The sequence below is a fragment of the Staurois parvus genome, unplaced genomic scaffold (assembly GCF_062004578.1).
Source record: "Staurois parvus isolate SC_StPar_1 unplaced genomic scaffold, SC_StPar_1.0 ptg000122l, whole genome shotgun sequence".
In the NCBI taxonomy this organism is placed as follows: domain Eukaryota; kingdom Metazoa; phylum Chordata; class Amphibia; order Anura; family Ranidae; genus Staurois; species Staurois parvus.
The window spans coordinates 4274447-4296500 of NW_028317918.1; positions in this window are offsets into that span (position 1 = coordinate 4274447).

Genomic DNA, 22054 nt, shown 5'->3' on the forward strand with positions numbered 1-22054 from the left:
TGTGTTTTACTGTGTGCACTGTGTTGTGTTTTACTAGGGTGACATGCTTCACTGGGTAGGAACTGACTAACTGCCACTGATATCCCCAATGACACTAATACAGTGATCAGTGCTAATAAAAAGCACTGACACTGTACTAATGACACTGGGCAGGAAGGGGTTAACATCTGGGGTGATCAAAGGGTTAAAAATGTACTATGTGTGTTTTACTGTGTGCACTGTGTTGTGTTTTACTAAGGTGACATGCTGACACTGGGGGGACTGACTAACTGCCGCTGACATCCCCAGTGACACTAATATAGTGATCACTGCTAATAAAAAGCACTGACATTGTACTAATGACAATGGTCAAGAAGGGGTTAACATCTGGGGCGATCAAAGGGTTAACTGTGTGCTGTCTGCTGTTTTACTATGTGTGCTGTGTGTGATTTACTGTGTAGAGCTGACAGGGGAGAGATTTGCATTGTTTACATACAGTCCTCTCCCCTGTCAGTGTTCCTCGGCGATCACCGGGTTCCAGGGAGGAATCTCTGGCTGGGACCTGGTGATTGACAGCTGAACCTGGAAATACAAAATCACGTATATATACGTACAGGGGTGGACTGACAACTCATGGGGCCCCCGGGAAATAGGGGATCATGGGGCCCCTGTGTCCTTGCCCACACTCAAAGCACACCCAAAAAAGCCTATAAAAAAGGTACCAGAGGCATTTCATGGGGCCCCCTACTGACCCCGGGCCCTTGGGCAGTGCCCGAGTGCTCGAATGGTCAGTCCGCCCCTGTATACGTGATTCTGCACAGCCCTGCTGCCCTGTAGCAGTATTTCTGCTTTGGGTGGCAGGCAAACGGTTAAAGTAAAACTTTAGTCAGAAAAGTCCTGCTAGGTCCTGAAGTGTTAGTAAACTGTTCTTGAATCATGTCACCTACAGGTCGGCTTATAATTAATATCTCCTAAATGTTCACCATTTAGGAGATATTAACCCTTTTTGATATTTGGCGCATGTCCTCTGAAGGAATAGCATACCCGTGACGTTCCTTCAGAGCACTGTGCCGTGGCCCGGGATTCCTGCATGCATACATGGGAGTGACGTCATCGTGGCTCGGACAGTCAGCTAGGCAGAGCTTACGAACCCGGAAGGAAGACCAGGTATAGATCAGCGGTTCTCAACCTGGGGGTCGCGACCCCTTTGGGGGTCGAACGACCATTTCACAGGGGTCGCCTAAGACCATCGGAAAACACATTTCCGATGGTCTTAGGAACCGAGACACCGCTCCTGTCTCAGGCGATCTGTGGGCGGGATGATATGCTGCCCCTGTAACCTGGCCACACCTCCAGGATCACTCAACAGCTCCGCCTCCTCGCCGCTGATTGGCCACCGGAACTGGAACTGAGCTATCAGGAGAGGCACACAGGCGGCCAATCACCGGTGAGGAGGTGGAGCTTGGAGAGGAGGAGCCGACCGGCAGCGCGCGGAGATCGAAGAAGATCGAGGGAGCTGCAGGAGCGAGTGAAGAGAGCGGCCAGAGAAGGAAGACAGCTGACAGGTAAGTGCAAATTTTGCTGCTGCAGCCAGGTATGCAGGCTGTAGATGGGAGAGGGAGAGAGCGAGCCCAGGCTGGAGCAGGAGTCAGCAAGGTAAGTATCATTGGTGTCAGTGGAAGGGATAGTGCCCCATCATTTGTGTCACTAATACCAACGATGGGGCACTATTCCTCCCCCCACTGACACCAACGATGGGGCACTATTCCTCCCCCCACTGACACCAACGATGGGGCACTATTCCTCCCCCCACTGACACGAACGATGGGGCGCTATTCCTCCCCCCACTGACACGAACGATGGGGCGCTATTCCTCCCCCCACTGACACGAACGATGGGGCGCTATTCCTCCCCCCACTGACACGAACGATGGGGCGCTATTCCTCCCCCCACTGACACGAACGATGGGGCGCTATTCCTCCCCCCACTGACACGAACGATGGGGCGCTATTCCTCCCCCCACTGACACGAACGATGGGGCGCTATTCCTCCCCCCACTGACACGAACGATGGGGCGCTATTCCTCCCCCCACTGACACCCACGATGGGGCGCTATTCCTCCCCCCACTGACACCCACGATGGGGCGCTATTCCTCCCCCCACTGACACCCACGATGGGGCGCTATTCCTCCCACTTACACCCACGATGGGGCGCTATTCCTCCCACCGACACCAACGATGGGGCACTATTTATCCCACCGACATCAGTGATGGGGCGCTAGTCCTCCCACTGCAAAATTACAGTTATGAAGTAGCAACGAAAATAATTTTATGGTTGGGGGTCACCACAACATGAGGAACTGTATTAAGGGGTCGCGGCATTAGAAAGGTTGAGAACCACTGGTATAGATGAAAGCCCCGGGGAGCCATGATAGCACGGGCTGCGTTTCCTTCTTAATGTGATAGTATAGCATAGTATGCCTTTACTTTGCAGGGTTTTTCTTTTCTTTCTTTTTTTTCTGAGGTTTACTACTGCTTTCACCACCTGCCCTCCAGAGGATTTACCCCCCTTCCTGACCAGGCCATTATTTTGTATTACACTCCTGCGTTACTTTAAGTGACAATTGCGCGGTCATGCAACGCTGCACCCAAATGACATTTTTGTCATTGTTTTCACACAAATACAGCTTTCTTTTAGTGGTATTTGATCGTCTGTGCATTTTTAATTTTTTGAGCTATAAAAAAAAACTGACAATTTTGAGAAAAAAACAATATTTTTGACTTTTTGCTATTAAACATGTCCAGTAAAAAATTTAAAAATCTAATTTCATCATAAATTTAGGCCAAAATGTATTCTGCTGCATGTCTTTGCTAAACAAAAATCCTAATACATGTACATTAATTGGTTTACGTGAAAGTTATAGCGTTTACAAATGGCGGTATATATACTGGGATGGTTTTTTTTTGTACACTAATAATGGCGACAATCAGTGACTTATAACGGGACTGCAGCGGGCATTCTGACACTGGGGAGAACTGACTTGGTGTCACTGACATGCCCAGTGACACCAATGTGGTACAAGGTAGGGATAGTGTCTGCATGCATAGTGCAATGTGGTACAAGGTGGGGATAGTGTCTGCATGCATAGTGCAATGTGGTACAATGTGGGGATATTGTCTCCATGCATAGTGCAATATAGGGATAGTGTCTGCATGCATAGTACAATGTGGTACAAGGTGGGGATAGTGTCTGCATGCATAGTGCAATGTGGTACAATGTGGGGATATTGTCTCCATGCATAGTGCAATATAGGGATAGTGTCTGCATGCATAGTGCAATGTAAGGATAGTGTCTGCATGCATAGTGCAATGTGGTACAACATGGGGATAGTGTCTGCATGCATAGTGCAATGTAGGGATAGTGTCTGCATGCATAGTGCAATGTGGTACAAGGTGGGGATAGTGTCTGCATGCATAGTGCAATGTGGTACAATGTGGGATAGTGTCTGCATGCATAGTGCAATGTGGTACAATGTGGGGATATTGTCTGCATGCATAGTGCAATGTGGTACAAGATGGGGATAGTGTCTGCATGCATAGTGCAATGTGGTACAAGGTGGGGATAGTGTCTGCATGCATAGTGCAATGTGGTACAATGTGGGATAGTGTCTGCATGCATAGTGCAATGTGGTACAATGTGGGGATATTGTCTGCATGCATAGTGCAATGTGGTACAAGATGGGGATAGTGTCTGCATGCATAGTGCAATGTGGTACAAGGTGGGGATAGTGTCTGCATGCATAGTGCAATGTAGGGATAGTGACTGTATGCATAGTGCAATGTGGTACAATGTGGTGATAGTGTCTGTATGCATAGTGCAATGTGGTACAAGATGGGGATAGTGTCTGTATGCATAGTGCAATGTGGTACAATGTGGTGATAGTGTCTGTATGCATAGTGCAATGTGGTACAATGTGGTGATAGTGTCTGTATGCATAGTGCAATGTAGGGATAGTGTCTGCATGCATAGTGCAATGTGGTACAAGGTGGGAATAGTGTCTGCATGTACAGTGCAATGTGGTACAATGTGGGGATAGTGTCTGCATGCATAGTACAATGTGGTATAAGGCGGGGATAGTGTCTGCATGCATAGTGCAATGTGATACAAGGTGGGGATAGTGTCTGTATGCATAGTGCAATGTGGTGCAATGTGGTGATAGTGTCTGCATGCATAGTGCAATGTGGTACAATGTGGTGATAGTGTCTGCATGCATAGTGCAATGTGGTACAATGTGGTGATAGTGTCTGTATGCATAGTGCAATGTGGTACAAGGTGGGGATAGTGTCTGCATGCATAGTGCAATCTGGAACAATGTAGTGATAGTGACTGTATGCATAGTGCAATGTGGTACAATGTAGGGATAGTGTCTGCATGCATAGTGCAATGTGGAACAATGTGGTGATAGTGTCTGTATGCATAGTGCAATGTGGTGCAATGTGGGGATAGTGTCTGTATGCATAGTGCAATGTGGTACAAGGTGGGGATAGTGTCTGCATGCATAGTGCAATGTGGTACAAGGTGGGGATAGTGTCTGCATGCATAGTGCAATGTGGTACAAGGTGGGGATAGTGTCTGCATGCATAGTGCAATGTGGGGATAGTGTCTGTATGCATAGTGCAATGTGGTACAAGGTGTGGATAGTGTCTGCATGCATAGTGCAATGTGGTACAATGTGGGGATAGTGTCTGCATGCATAGTGCAATGTGGTACAAGGTGTGGATAGTGTCTGCATGCATAGTGCAATGTGGTACAATGTGGGGATAGTGTCTGCATGCATAGTGCAATGTGGTACAATGTGGGGATAGTGTCTGTATGCATAGTACAATGTGGTACAATGTGGGGATAGTGTCTGCATGCATAGTGCAATGTGGTACAAGGTGGGGATAGTGTCTGTATGCATAGTGCAATGTGGTACAAGGTGTGGATAGTGTCTGCATGCATAGTGCAATGTGGTACAAGGTGTGGATAGTGTCTGCATGCATAGTGCAATGTGGTACAATGTGGGGATAGTGTCTGCATGCATAGTGCAATGTGGTACAAGGTGTGGATAGTGTCTGCATGCATAGTGCAATGTGGTACAATGTGGGGATAGTGTCTGTATGCATAGTACAATGTGGTACAATGTGGGGATAGTGTCTGCATGCATAGTGCAATGTGGTACAAGGTGGGGATAGTGTCTGTATGCATAGTGCAATGTGGTACAAGGTGGGGATAGTGTCTGTATGCATAGTGCAATGTGGTACAAGGTGGGGATAGTGTCTGCATGCATAGTGCAATGTGGTACAATGTGGGGATAGTGTCTGCATGCATAGTGTAATGTGGTACAAGGTGGGGATAGTGTCTGCATGCATAGTGCAATGTGGTACAATGTGGGGATAGTGTCTGCATGCATAGTACAATGTGGTACAAGGTGGGGATAGTGTCTGCATGCATAGTGCAATGTGGTACAAGGTGGGGATAGTGTCTGTATGCATAGTGCAATGTGGTACAATGTGGGGATAGTGTCTGCATGCATAGTACAATGTGGTACAAGGTGGGGATAGTGTCTGCATGCATAGTGCAATGTGGTACAAGGTGGGGATAGTGTCTGTATGCATAGTGCAATGTGGTACAATGTGGGGATAGTGTCTGTATGCATAGTGCAATGTGGTACAAGGTGGGGATAGTGTCTGCATGCATAGTGCAATGTGGTACAATGTGGGGATAGTGTCTGTATGCATAGTGCAATGTGGTACAATGTAGGGATAGTGTCTGTATGCATAGTGCAATGTGGTACAATGTAGGGATAGTGTCTGTATGCATAGTGCAATGTGGTACAAGGTGGGGATAGTGTCTGCATGCATAGTGCAATGTGGTACAATGTGGGGATAGTGTCTGTATGCATAGTGCAATGTGGTACAATGTAGGGATAGTGTCTGCATGCATAGTGCAATGTGGTACAATGTGGGGATAGTGTCTGTATGCATAGTGCAATGTGGTACAAGGTGGGGATAGTGTCTGTATGCATAGTGCAATGTGGTACAATGTGGGGATAGTGTCTGCATGCATAGTGCAATGTGGTACAATGTGGGGATAGTGTCTGTATGCATAGTGCAATGTGGTACAATGTGGGGATAGTGTCTGCATGCATAGTGCAATGTGGTACAATGTGGGGATAGTGTCTGTATGCATAGTGCAATGTGGTACAATGTAGGGATAGTGTGAGAATGATGAGAATTGCTGAGAATATTATTTCATCTTGTTATGTTGGTGAGTGGCTCAGTGGGCATGTGATACTGAACATGTTATCAGTGATATGCACGGTTCGGGTTCTCTGCAGGTTTGTCTGACTTTCTTCCTTCAAGGCTTTTTTTTAAATCTGATCTCATTGTGTTCATTACAGAAATGATAGAAAAAGGCAGCTGGATGGCTCAGGTGGCAGTCAGATCTCAGGACCACTAAGTGCTCTGTCTGTTGGGATCCATGGGCTGTGAATTGCACCAAACATCTACCAGTCTGGTGTCTGGATCATCACTGTCTGTTAGCTGCATCCCATTACCTCCAGTAATCTGCTCAGCCAGTGTCCACAGAACCCAGCTGCCACCTAAAGCAGCTAGTTTGGCTTTTTTTAAATTATTGTTCTAATATTGAAGTGACAGCAGTGTTCTGATGCAGGAATGAGCAATCAGGTATTTGCAGGCAGAAGAATTGAGAGATGAAAATAAATGGCTAGAAGGAAGAGTCTTTACGGCAAAGCGCACACATACAGTCATATAATCCAGTACAGCGGCCATAGAGTGTACTGCATTGGCATCACTCTTCTAACATCCCTGCATACCCAGAGGAAAGGGTTAAAAGATTGGTAATTAACCACTTGCCCTCCTGAGGATTTACCCCCTTTCCTGACCAGGTCACTTTTTACATTACGGCGCTGCTTTACTTTAACTGACAATTGCGCGGTCATGCAACGCTGCACCCAAATTACATTTTTGTCCTTTTTTCCCATGAATGGAGCTTTCTTTAGTATTTGATTGCCTGTGCATTTTTAATTTTTTGCGCTATAAAAAAAGGCTGACAATTTAGAGAAAAAAACACTATTTTTGACTTTTTGCTATTAAACATGTCCAGTGAAAACATTTTAAAAATTAAATTTCGTCATAAATGTATGCCAAAATGTATTCTGCTACATGTCTCTGCTAAAAAAAATCCCAATATGTGTAGATTAATTGGTGTACATGAAAGTTATAGTGTTTACAAATGGCGGTATACTGTATATACTGGGATGTTTTATTTATTTATTTTTACTAGTAATGGCGGCGATCAGAGACTTATAGCGGGACTGCAGAGGGCATTCTGACACTGGGGGGAACTGCCTTGGTGTCACTGACATCCCCAGTGACACCAATACAGTGATCAATGCTAATAAAAAGCACTGACACTGTACTAAGCACACTGGGCAGGAAGGGGTTAACATTTGGGGCAATCAAAGGGTTAACTGTGTGCTGTGTGCCTTTATAACTGTGTGCTGTGTTTGTGCTTCACTGTAAGCACACTACTTTGCATGACACTGCTATGCACAGCCATGCAAAGCAGTGTTCAGGAGCTGGAGGGGAGAGAATTGTTTTGTTTACAGTTCTCCCCTCCATTGGAGATGCTCGGCAATCACCGAGCTCTAGCGAGTAATCACCGACTGGGACCCGGTGATTGACAGCCACGGCCGCAAATGGCAGCGTGGGTAGGGCGCGCATGCGTTCCCTACCTGGAAATGGAAAAATCACATATATATATATATACAGTGGGGATCGAAAGTTTGGGCACCCCAGCTAAAAATTTGTATTAATGTGCATAAAGAAGCCAAGGAAAGATGGAAAAATCTCCAAAAGGCATCAAATTACAGATTAGACATTATTATAATATGTCAACAAAAGTTAGATTTTATTTCCATCATTTACACTTTCAAAATAACAGAAAACAAAAAAATGGCGTCTGCAAAAGTTTGGGCACCCTGCAGAGTTAATATCTTGTACTGCCCCCTTTGGCAAGTATCACAGCTTGTAAACGCTTTTTGTAGCCAGCCAAGAGTCTTTCAATTCTTGTTTGAGGTATCTTTGCCCATTCTTCCTTACAAAAGTCTTCCAGTTCTTTGAGATTTCTGGGCTGTCTGTCACGCACTGCTCTTTTAAGGTCTATCCATAGATTTTCAATTTTGAGGTCAGGAGATTGTGAAGGACATGGCAAAACCTTCAGTTTACGCCTCTTGATGTAATCCCCCGTGGATTTTGAGGTGTGTTTAGGATCATTATCCATTTGTAGAAGCCATCCTCTCTTTAACTTCAGCTTTTTCACAGATGGCATCAAGTTACCATCCAAAATTTGCTGAAATTTTATTGAATCCATTTTTCCTTCTACTCGTGAGATGTTCCCTGTGCCACTGGCTGCAACACAACCCCAAAGCATGATTGATCCAACCCCATGCTTAACAGTTGGACAGAGGTTCTTTTCATTAAATTCTGTGCCCCTTCTTCTCCAAACGTACCTTTGCTCATTCCGGCCAAAAAGTTCAATTATAACCTCATCGGTCCACAGAACTTGTTTCCAAAATGCATCAGGCTTGTCTATATGTTCATTTGCAAAGTTCAAGCGATGATTTTTGTGGTGAGGGCGTAGAAGAGGTTTTCTTCTGATGACTCTTCCATGAAGACAATATTTGTACAAGTATCTCTTTATAGTGGAATAGTGTACCACAACTCCAGTGTCTGCCAGATCTTTCTGGAGGGATTGTGCAGTCAAACATGGGTTTTGAATTGTTTTTCTCACAATCCTGCGAGCTGTTCTGTCTGATATTTTTCTTGGTCTTCCAGATCTTGCTTTAACTTCCACTGTTTCTGATGACTGCCATTTCTTAATTACATTCCGAACAGAGGATATTGACATCTGAAAACGCTTTGCTATCTTCTTATAGCCTTCTCCAGCTTTGTGAGCATCAACTATTTTCAGTTTCAGTTTTCTAGACAACTGCTTAGAAGAATCCATGGTGCTGATTGTTGGGGCAAGGTCAGATGAGTCTGGGCATTTAAAACCTTTGAGACTGACATCACCTGGTCTTCCCAGACGATGATTGAGAACAATCCATGACACTGGCAGGTCTCAGCTTTGCAAAGGGGGCAGTGCATGATATAAATTCTGCAGGGTGCCCAAACTTTTGCAGACGCCATTTTTTTGTTTTCTGTTATTTTGAAAGTGTAAATGATGGAAATAAAATCTAACTTTTGTTGACATATAATAAGAATGTCTAATCTGTAATTTGATGCCTTTTGGAGATTGTTCCATCTTTCCTTGGCTTCTTTATGCACATTAATACAAATTTTTAGCTTGGGTGCCCAAACTTTCGATCCCCACTGTATATATATATATATATATATATATATATATACACACACATGATTCTGCGCACCCGTGCCACCCTGTAGCAGTACTTTTCCTATAGGGCGGACTAGAAGCAGTTAGAGTGACTTATAAAAGTGAGGTCCACGCATGTCAGGGTTATTCTGTGATAGGTGAATGATGCCTTATTGGTGACTCCGGTACATAGTAGGGGCTCATGCACACGGGTGTAGCTCAGAGTACATTTTAACTACTTGCAGCCTGCCCACAGTAGTACTGGGAACGGGTGGCAGCTACAGGCCATGTGGTGTACTGTTTCATCACAACCTTTCTTCTGGGTTTCTGCGCCCCCTGCCAACCTGTGCTGGGACTGGACACAGCACGAGTTTGGCAGCTAATTTCAGCCAATGATTTTGGCTGAAGTCAGCTGATCAGCTGTGGCCAATCACACACAGAGTTCTGTGTTTCAAAACACAGAACTCTGTGTACAGGGAACAGTGATCTGTTTGCTTATTCTCCCTGCAAAGCAGGGAGAATAAACAGCAGTGCAGTAAAGTAAAAGCAGCACATATCACACACATTACACATTGTTAGGCACAAAGTTTACCCATTGATTGCCCCTAGATGTTAGCCTTTTCCCAGCCTGTGTCATTAGTACAGTGGCAGTGTATAGTATCCAGGGGTGGACTGACCATTCGAGCACTCGGGCTCTGCCCGAGGGCCCGGGGTCTGTAGGGGGCCCCATGAGATGCCCCTGGTACCTTTCATTGGCTCTTTCATAGGCTTTTTTGGGTGTGGGCGAGAACACAGGGGCCCCATGATCCCCTATTGCCCGGGGGCCCCATGAGTTGTCAGTCCGCCCCTGATAGTATCAATATTGATCGCTGTATCAGTGTCACTGGAGATGTCAGTGTCAGTTAGTGTACCTCCCAGCCAGATTGCCTGCCACACAATCACAGTCCCGCTATAATTTGCTGATCACAGCCATTGCTAGTATAGTGTCATCGCTCCATAAATTTTAGTATATACAGTATACCATAGTTTGTAGATTATTTATATAGCGCCAACAGTTTGCGCAGCGCTTTACAAAATGAAGGTAGACATTACAGTTACAATACAATTTGGTACAAGAGGAAACAGAGGGCCCTGCCCGTTAGAGCTTACAATCTAGGAGGAAGGGTTGAGTGATACAAAAGGTAATAGCTGTGGGGGGGATGAGCTGATGGAGGAAATAAATGGCGGTTTACTAGGTAGAAGCAGGATAGACTTCTTTAAAGAGAAAGGTTTTCAGGGATTGTCTAAAGGTGGATAGATTAGGAGACAGCCGGACAGATTGGGGTAGAGAATTCCATAGGATGGGAGAAGCTCTGGAGATGCTATAACTTTTGCACAAACCAATAAATATACACTTAGTGGGATTTTATTTTTTACCAAAGACATGTAGCAGAATACATTTTGTCCAAAATTTATGAAGAAATTTGTTTTTGTTTTTAATTTTTTTTTTTAGTGGATATGTTTTATAACAGAAAGTAGAAAATACTATTTTTTTTCAACATTTCTCATCTTTTTCCATTTATATCACAACAAATAAAAAAACCCAGTGGTGATCAAATACTACCAAAAGGAAGCTCTATTTTTGTGAAAAAAAGATAAAATTTAAATTGCGTACAGTATTGCATGGCTGCGCAATTGCCAATTAAAGTAGTGCAGTGCTGAATAGAAAAAATGCTCTGGCCATGAAGGAGGTAAAAGTTTCTGGAGCTCAAGTGGTTAAAGACGACTGTCAGCAGGCATGTTCTTCATCTCTCACATGTGCCATGATACGTCTGACATCTGTTGGGAAATAAAACCGCACAGGTTGTGCGATCTTCTGTGGTTGTCAATAAAATCCTAATGACACCCGAAACACACATTGCAAACCTACTGCACTTGCCTGCACTGGATTGCATGGTACCATTTTTGAAAAGTAGTTCATGCATTATTTTTTGTGTGGTCCAGTGCAATTTCAGCCTATTCAAATCAATGGGCTGAAAATCACACCATCCATTTCTGTAAAATACTAAGCACAGATGTATTGTTAATGAATGCTTAGCCCGTCATTTCTATATAATACACATAGTAGTACAAGGCATTTTGCCCCCGCACTGTAATGTTAAAGTGGTTCTAAGGGTAAAAGTTTATTTTTTTTTTACCATAATGCATTCTGCATTAAAGGATAAGTTCACCTTTTAACAAAAAATAATAAATGCACATGTATTATTTTTTGTTTCTGGAGCCTCTAAAGCATTGAACCAGCGATCAGCAGATCATTGGTGCCATGCAGGTCTCCTGCAGATCTGTCAGTATATCTGTGTGACTGTATATCCCATACAGGCAGGAAGATACTTACTGACAGGAAAACTCAATGAACTACCACAGTGCCCCATAGCGCCATGGTGGTTCATTGAGAACTACAATCCGACAGCCGCTAAGGCTGTCTAAACTTGTATTGTTCTCATTCACAGAAAACTGGGAATGAGTGATGCGGCCGGGCGGGTAGGAGATCCCCTGCTAGCTGTCACAACAGGGAGCGGGGGCCGGTCCGTTCGTAACATGTTGCATGTTACACCCTGAATATGGGTGGAACATGTTACAAAAGGTGAATTTATCCTTTAAAGTGGTTGTAAAGGCTCAACATTTTTTACCTTCATGCATTCTATGCATGAAGGTAAAAAATGTTCTGTGTGCCGTGCTGATTGCTGGATTGAGAGGGGCCTCAGATGAGTATTAGAGGGGAACTGTGGGGGAAAAAACACACGAAGAAAGAGAGGTTCAAAAAGGCATGGAAAGAGTTAGACACCAGCTGAAATCTATCAGTAATTACAAAGCAATCCTGCCCCTTGTCAGTACAAATTAATATCAGCTGGTTCAGTCTAAACTGATGGCCTAGAAAAAGGTGTCTCACAAGAAACATCTCATGATGGGAAAAAGCAAAGAGCTCTCTCAAGACCTTTGCAACCTTGTTGTAGCAAAACATACTGAGGACATTGGTTCCAGAAGGATTTCTAAACTTCTGAATGTTCCAGTGAGAACTGCTGGGGCCATAATCTGGAAGTGGAAAGAACTTTATTTCACCAAAAAACAGCTACAACAAGGTGCTCTTCACAAGATTTCTGACAGAGGAGTGAAAAGAATTATAAGAAGAGTTGTCCAAGAGCCAAGGACCACTTGTGGAAAGCTTCAGAAAGAGCTGGACTTAGCAGGTACAATTGTTTCCAAGACAATAAGTAATGCACTCTGTCCCCATGGCCTGTATGTACAATCACCACGCAAGACTTCATTGCTGAAGAAAAGCATGTTGAAGCTCGTTTAAAGTTTGCTGCACAACATTTAGACAAACCTGTGAACTACTGGAAGAATATAGTCTGGTCAGATGAGACCACAACTGAACTCTTTGGATGCCATAATACAAGGCTTGACAAATTTGCTTTGAATCTAGGAGCCAGCTAAAAATGTTAGGAGCCAGGCGGGGTGTCACAGGAAGGGGGCAGCATCACAGGAGGGGGGGGCAGCATCACAGGAGGTAAGCAGTTGAACAAGCGGGGAGCAGCATCACAGGTGGGTAGCAGTGTCACAGGAGGTGGCAGTAAGACAGGTGGGGGGCAGCAAAATAGGTGGGAGACTGTGTCACAGGAGGGGGGGAAGTGAGACAAGTGGGGGGCAGTGGGACAGATGGGGGGCAGTGGGACAGATGGGGGAGCAGCATCACAGGGGCAGGTGAGGGACAGTATCACAGGAGGAAAGCAGTGGGATAGGCTGGGGGCAGCGAGACAGGTGGGGTGCAGTCAGACAGGTGAGGAGTAGCAGGGCAGGTGGGGAGTAGCGGGACAAGTGGGGTGCAGTGAGACAGGTGGGGGCCAGCGTCACTGAAGGGGGCAGAGGGACAGCTCTCACCTGTCCAACAGTAGCTCCTCCAGATGTCCGCCAGGTTGGTGTGGTCAGTTGGGGCGGGGTTTGGCACCAAGCTGGAGGTGGGGCTGTCCGCTATTGCACAAGTGGCGGGACTTGGTGGCCCTAATGACTCCGGTCTTCTGGTAGGGAGCTGAAGGTGGCATTGATGGGCTCCGTGGTGTGGACAGGTCGGTTGGTGCGGGAGGCCACGTCCTCTGCTACATGGGCTCTGGGGGGGCCTGCGGTGCGTTCTCCAAGGGGCTGGCTTTTGTGTAGCTGTGCAGCTCTGTGTTCTGCCTGGACAGGGAGGGATGGGGGAGACACCGGGGGGGTCCCAGAATGCTAGGTTCCACTCTATGGGATGGGGGAGAGGTGCCGGCCAAGGATGTGGGGTGGGGGGCAACAGAACAGTGTGGGCTGACAGGGGACCAGGCACAATGACGCAGTTTTCTGGTCGCCATGGAGACCTGGTGCCTGGGAATTGTCGAGCCCTGCCATAATACACCATGTTTGGAGGTCAAATGGCAGTACACATCACCCCAACAACATCATACCAACAGTGAAGCTTGGAGGTGGGAACATCATAGTGTGGGGATGTTTTTCAGCATACAGTACTCACAAACTTCATGTCATTGAAGGAAAGATGAATGGAAAAATATACCAAGACATTCTTGAAAAAAATCTGCTACCATCTACAAGGATGATGAAGATGAAATGAGGGTGGACACTTCAGCAAGACAATGATCCCAAACACAAAGCCAAGGAAACTCAATTGGTTTCAAAGAAAGAAAATAAAGCTGCTAGCATGGCCCAGCCAATCACCTGACTTGAATCCAATAGAAAATATATGGAAAGAACCAAAGATCAGAATTCATAGACGAGGCCAACGGAACCCTCAAGATTTGAAGACTGTTTGTTTGGAAGAATGGGTCAAAATCACACCCGAGCAATGCATGCGACAAGTTTCTCCATAAAAGAGATGTCTTGAAGCTGTCATTACTAACAAAGCATTTTGTACAAAGTATTAAATACATTTCAGTTAGCGTGTTCAATACTTTTTCCCTGTGTTATTCCATTTTATTACACATAACTTAATTTCTGAATTTATTTGTGTTGGTTTCTTTGTATGTATGGATTTTATGGGCTGTTACCGACATGTGGTGAAAATTTCATACCGATAGCATCTTTAGAAACTTATTTACTGAGAAAAATGGTGATGTGTTCAATACCTATTTTACCGGCTGTATATATATAGCAGCAGGCATAAAAGTAAAAATTCTAATGACAGAACTCACATCTGAATTTGTCACAAAAAACTTCCATGCTACAATGAATGATATAAAAGTCATATAAACACAATGTCAAAATTGGCAATCATTTTAACGCTATGGGGGGGATTTACTAAAACTGGAGCAGCTGTGCATGGTAGCCAATCAGCTTCTAACTTCAGTTTGTTCAATTAGGTTTTGACAATAAACCCTGGAAGCTGATTGGTCTCTATACAGTGCTGCACCATATTTTGCACCCTCCAGTTTTAGTAAATTAACCCCTATGTATGTATTATTTATATAATTTATTGCAGTGCTTGTGGTTCTGTTATTGTTCTGTTTAGTTGCACACAGATGGACATGTGGACAAAATGCATATTTTCAAAATATTTTTCAACATTTTATTTAATTGGAATATTAATCAATAACATATTCAATGTGATTTCCACCATTTATGATGCAAAGTTCCATGCGGTTTGCAAGATTCATTTGAACCCGATGCAGTAATTCCACATTTGCATCAATTTGAGCACATTCATTATTATTATTATTCAGGATATATATGGCGCCAACAGCGCTTTACAACATAAGGGCAGCCACCACAATTACAATACAATTTAATACACGATGGATCAGAGGGCCCTGCTCATTAGAGCTTACAATCTAAGATGTGTTCCTTCAGGTGATTCATATCTGTGATTTTCATTCAGTGCACCTTCTCCTTTAGCATACCCTCCAAAAAACAAGTCAAGGGGACTAAAGTGTTACTAAACCCACAACAGTAAAATCAGTCTGTATATGCAGTAAAGCATGCTTATTATACTCACTGTGGAGCCTAAGGGGTTAATTCTCTGCATTGTGTAAAAATGTTGTTTGATCTTAACTTCTCTGATCCTCCCCTTCTTCCAGTGTCCCCCTCTTATCTCCTGATAAGACATATCGTGTGGAGTCACTCTGCACATGCACAGTTTGGTGTGTATAGCTAGAGAGGTTTTTTGTTCTTGGGAGAGTGCATGTGATCAGCACTCTCCAGACAGAGGTCAGGGGTTCTGCATCCTTGTAGAGCAAAATGAAAACTCTTGCTACAAGCTTTAACGAGTGCTCTGCTGGACACTGATAGAAGTCACAAGACTGCTATATACTGCTGATGAGAAAAGGTATTTAGCAGTTTATATTTACTAAAATAATTGCATTTCCATGTTCTATCTACTGTAGAGACCAGATATAGTGAATGCAGGGTCCTGGGTTTAGTTACACTTTAGCCGCTTGCCTGCCGCCCTGTAGTAGAACTACTACTACAGGGTGGCAGGACTGCAGAAAATCATGTATATATCTATGATTTGCATTTTCGGGTAGGGGGTGCGCACACCGCCCTACCTGTGCCGCCATTGGCGGCAACAGATGTCAATCACGGGAGATTCCCCACTGGCACCTGGTGATTGCCGAGAAACACTGACAGGGGAGAGACCTGTGTGTAAACAACACAGATCTCTCTCCTGCCAGCAAGAACATGCTGCTGTGTATTTCTCTGCACATCAGAGAAATACACAGCAGCATGTCTCTCTTGTAAAACACACACAGCACATCATGTAAAACAGCACACATCACACAATTAACCTTTTGATCACCCCACGTTAACCCCTTCCTGCCCAGTGTCATTAGTATAGTGTCAGTTCTTTTTATTAGCACTGATTACTATATTAGTGTTACTGGGGATGTCAGTGGCAGTTAGTCAGTTCCCCCCAGTGTCAGAATGCCTGCCGCAGTCCCGCAGTCCTGCTATAAGTCGCTGATCACTGCCATTACTAGTATAAAAAAAATGAAAAATTCCAGTATGTATACCACCATTTGTAGACACTATAAGTTTCACATAAACCACTTAATTTACAGGTATTAGCATTTTTTTTTACCAAAGACATGTAGCAGAATACATTTTGGCCTAAATTTACTTTCAATAGATTTTTACTAAGGTTTTAACAGAATACAATGAATAACCATCAACAATTCCAGTAATGAGTAACCTAGAATAACAAAAGACAAGGAGCCCATAATAAATGCAAAGGGGTACATACAATCTGCAAATGTCTGGTTATAACATCTAAATTCAAACTAAACGCTAAAGCAAACAATGGTCAAGCATCACTTAATAATCTCCCTAAAAGGGAACTGCTGGTACCAGACACCTCAGGTGGCTGCTTCAAACACTTGTAACTGGTAACAGACTACCAGAAAGAAGGGAGAAAAAGAAGAAAAAAAGTCATATGGATAGAAAGAAATGTCCGGAGCATAATGATCAAATGACATACATCCCCACCAATCAATTATAAAGTAATTTTCATAAAATCAGCCCAGGGTGCCCATGTACTTTCAAATCTAGCAACGGTATCATGAAGTATACTAACAGAATACCAGAGGAACCAAGTACCAATGGATGATTAGTTTACCATTAGCTTCTATCAAAGATACATTCATAATACCAGAGTGTGATCTTACAAAAAGTTTATGCCAAGCCTCAATCTCGACCTCTTCCCCAAGATCTTGCTCCCAGGCAAATGTGTAAGAAAATCTGGAAGGAGAAGTCATTAGCAGTCCATATATGAGAGAAAGACCTCCTCTCTGGCCAGTGTCCTGTGTGCACCATTTTTCATATGGAGAGACCTTGTATTGTCCCGGCTGATTTTGTACGAGGGTCCACAAAAAAAGCGAGATTTGAAGAAACCGTTTGGTTTGGGGCATTTCTAAAACCTCGACACAATAGCGTAACGTAAAGGGCCCTATATGGGTAAAAAACTGTCCAATCTGATAGAGCTCTTTGTCAAGCCACCATTTAAATGCCTTAATATCCCGTCCCGGCAGAAAGTTTGGGTTATTGAAAATATGGGCTAGCGGAGAAAATGAGGAGACCAATGCAGAGTTAGCCTTGAGCCTGTCCCAAAGTGAAGCTGACTGAGACAGGGTCGGAGCCAATATTGGCGGATGATTCCGAAGGGGTGTTCTCGGACCCCTGCTCTTGTTATCTTTTTCCTTTTGTACTCCTCTTTCCTTTTCTGTTTGTTTTTGGTGTGGCAATGGATAGCTGCCTTTAGTTTGAGTTACTGTCGGTGTTATACTAATGTTTTTGTCATTTTTGATAGCCCTGCGTGGGCGCACCTTTTACTCTGTTGGTGTTAGAGCACTGTTTTTTTTATTTTTTGTTATATGCAATAGATAGCTCCTGTGTGGGCATGTTTTGTTGCTTCTGTCTTAAACTGTTTATAAATTAATAAAAACATTGAAATACAATACTACACATGGAATTGGGATGGGAAGAGACCGGAAGTAATATGGAAGCCGTGGGAGCAAGACCATTTTAACAGAATGCAGTCTGCCCAGCCAGGAGAGAGAATGAGCCGACCACTTCTGAAGACCTGCCTCAAGCTTACAAAAAAGTGGTGGATAATTGGATCCATACAGAGATTCCATATTGGCCGTCAGCTGTACACCCAGATACAGGATATGAGAGTCACTCCACTCAAAGGGGAAGGAATCCCGGAGTTGGGCAAGCAATCTGGTGGGACAGAGACATTCAACGACTTGGTCATATTAACCTCTAAGCCTGACACCCTGCCAAACTCCAAACTCTTGTAATAAGCGTATTACCTTAGGGGTGGAAGTCAGTGGAGAAGTCAAAAACATCAGAAGGTCTTCAAACAGTGCACTCTTGTGGTTCTGTGGGCCACAGCGCCCACCTCAAATATCGGGATCTGACCGAATTGCCACTGCAAGTGTTTCAATAGCCATGGCAAAAATTAAGGGAGAAAAGGGGCACCCTTGCTGTGTACTCCGAGCAATCCTGATTGACTGAGAATACTGTCCCTGAAAGTGAACCTGTGCTTACAAGGAAAAATAAAGAGCCCGTAGTATGTCTAAAAAACGTGGGCCAAACCCCCAAACTTCCAAAATCCTGAAAAGATAGGGCCAGAACACTGTGTCAAAGGCCTTCTGTAAATTTATGGATAACATAAATCCTTCTTGTGGGGGCCACCATCCCATTAGGATCGCAGCAGGGTTACCACATCAATTGCTCTACGGATCTGGTCTGGTCCCTGTCTAAACGGTATGAACCCGACCTGATCCTTGTGTATATTTGCGCCTATGAACGAAGATAGGCGATTAGCTAAGATTTTGGTTAGGATTTTCAAATCATTATTGATTAGCAAAATAGGTCTATAGTTACCCACATCTCAGGGATTCTTAGCTGGTTTGGGGACTACAGTAATATAGGCCATGTTCAGAGAGGGGTCTATTTTAATTCCCTACTGGGTCCCCACCCGGTAGGGAATTAAAATAAACGAGCTAAATACGGGGAGAGGGTGGGAGCAAATTTATTGTAATATAGCGAAGAAAAGCCATCTGGGCCCGGGGCAGAGCCCCTCTTAGCAGATTTAATTGCCCCGATAACCTCCTCCCCGGAAAAAGGGGCCTCCAGCTTAGTCCTGTGGGCCATTGTAAAATGGGGTAAAGGTAAGTCCTGCAAAAAGGCATCAACCGCCTCCCTGGAGACTGAGGATCAGGATTGATATAACTTTGAGTAGAAAGCATGAAACTCCTCCATTATTTTTTGTGGATTTTGGATATATTCCCCTAGAGCAGATCGAATTTTTGGCAGTGTATGAGACCGAGTTTTCGGTGTCAGCTTATGAGCCAACATCGAGCCAATTCTATCCCATTGGCAGTAAAACCGTGCATTTTATCCTTCTCCTTCTCAGCCCTAGTCGTCAATACTAAATTCAAGGCTAGCCTAGCCAATTCCAATTTAGCAAGGGTGTCCCTATTAGGTTTGCGTTTATGGAGTTTGCCAAGTGACTGCAATTCAGCATCTAATTTCTCTAGATCTATCCGGCGCCCCTGCATAATCCGAGAGGAGATTTGTAATTTCTTTCCCCTAACAGTAGCTTTATGAGTTGCCCACAGAGTAGCTGGGGATACATCAGCTGTGTCATTATATTGAAAATATTTGCACAAAGCGGTGTCTATTTCCTTGCATATGATTGGGTCACTCAGAAGCGACTCATTCAATCGCCAACGATAAGTACCTGGCTTCCCCTGAAGCTGTGAGAAGACCGCACAGAGCACAGAATGACCCGGCAACTACTTTTCTCGAATATGGGCCCCTCAGCACACCTGGGATGCTCATACTTGATACAAATATAAGATCACTGCATATGTAAGCAGCATGTGGGGCCGAGTAATGCATGTAATCTCTTCCAGTAAGGTGGGTTTCCCTCCAGATATCTACCAATCCCAAAGAGTTAATCATTTTAGCAATAGCTATACTCTGTTTAGGTGGCCTCCGCAGTTGAGCTACCAGTGCTCTGGATTTGTCTAAGCTAAGATCTAGATTGATATTGGAGTCACCCCCTAGAACCACTGTTCCTTCCAAGTGAGAGGAAAGGGTACATAACATATTCAAAAAGAAGGCTGGATAACCAGCATTAGGGGCATAATGAATACACCAATGAATACAGGTGGCCATCAATGGTCCCCTTCAAAAACAGGGAGCGCCCATTAGGGTCCTTAAGTTCCATAAAGGGTGAAAAAACAGTCTGCTGTGCTAAAAAGATGGTGACCTTGTTAGCCTTATCCGAAGCATTTGCGAGGACAAAATTTGGGAATTTAGCATGTATAAATATGGGACTATACGTGCTGAGGAAATGGGTTTTCTGGAGGAAAACCACATCAGCATGCTTCAAATGGTAGTACTGAAACTTTTTCGCCATTTCTCTGGAGAGTTTAATCCCTGAAAGTTATGGGAGCAAATTCTCAATTGCAAATTATTAGGACACATAATAACAGGCCAAGAAAAGGACCCGCTTAGTCAATTGACCACCACTTACCACTCCCTTACATGAAAATTGCTGAACATTGGACCAGTATAGGCCTTGAGCCATAGAAGAGATGCAAGGGGGGGGGGGGGTTACTTGTCTCAGGACAAAAGGAAGAAAAACTAAACAGAATGAGAAGAAAGTACAAAGAGTATAAAGAAATACAATCAGACATTATTCAGCAAGTAGGAGAGGACCTGCCAACCCCCAACATCCACATCCCAAGAAGGCGCGGTCCACCAACTAGGGACCACTGCCTGCGCCACAGTGTCATACAAGACACAATGGAACTGCTATGTGCTAACCCAGACCGGCCTACCAGCCACTATAATAGATATAGCTATTCCTAATTAACATTATACCCGTATGATCAAAAACGTAGGTTAGGTTCACCCTTCCCTGTGGCCCCCGCCACCACCATAACAGGCCAGCCCCGGAAAGGGCACCCTCTTATGCCTCCAGACCCTTGGGACCTCCCAAGTCAGTTGGGGACCCCCAAGCCCAGGAGGCCACATCTGCATCCTCACTACTGAAGAACTCAACCTCAATTCTTGGTCATAAACTTAAAAGTTAACATACAAAAACTATTAATGGCAAAATGAGTCCCACAGACACCCCTAGCAAAACTGGTATCTTAATCCAACCAGCAAGAAAACTGAGAGGAACGGGTAACCAAGGGAGTTTGCAGATATTCATGGGGGCCTAGAGACCCTGGATCTTCTAGACTTGGATCTTTGCCACAATGGTGAAATTGGAAGTGGTGGTAGACTGCGTTTAGACAGCCTGGGGGTACTTGTAGCTGGAGAAGAAGCAATGCGACCCAGCAAGAGACATTCCCCCTCCTGGAACGATGAGAAGCTATAAGCCTTATTCATGAAAGAAAAAGCTAAATGGAAGTGGAAGGACCAGCGATATTTAATATAATTTCTCATGAGCCTGCAGCAAGGGTCTAAAAGCCTGCTGGCGCTGTATAGTATAAGGTGAAAGATCAGCAAAGATCTAGATGTCCTGTCCCTGGATTTGTAAAGAAGGGGGTATCTTGAGCATATCATCACAGCTTCCTTGACTGTGTAGAAATGTGGTTTCATGATAATATCCCTGGGTGACCCATCTGCCATTGGTTGCAAAGCACCTCCAGCTTGTGGTCAGGGGTCGTACGGAGGAAGCCTTTCAGGAATTCTTGGACTACTGCAGGAGTGTCCTTCACAGTTTCAGTGAGCTCCCTGATTCTGAAATTATAGCGCCTGGATCGGTTCCTCAAATCATCAATTTTGGCAAAGGCAGTCTCTAGCTGATCCTGAAGATCTTGGATGTGTGCTGTATTCTGGTTTATTCTGGCCACCATCATATCCATCTTATTCTCAATGGTATCAATGCGGGAGCCTAGGCCCTCCAAGTCCACCTTAATATCTGTAGTAATCTGTGAAGCTATCTTAGTCAGACCTTTGTCCAGCAAGTCAGAAAATCTAGAGAACATGCTGCAGGGGGTGTCAGAACCCGCAGCTGGGTTAGGTGGGATAGGGCTGGAAGGCCTGCACTGAGAGAGATCCAGATGGTCCATGGTATGATCAATGAGGGACTCCATAGAA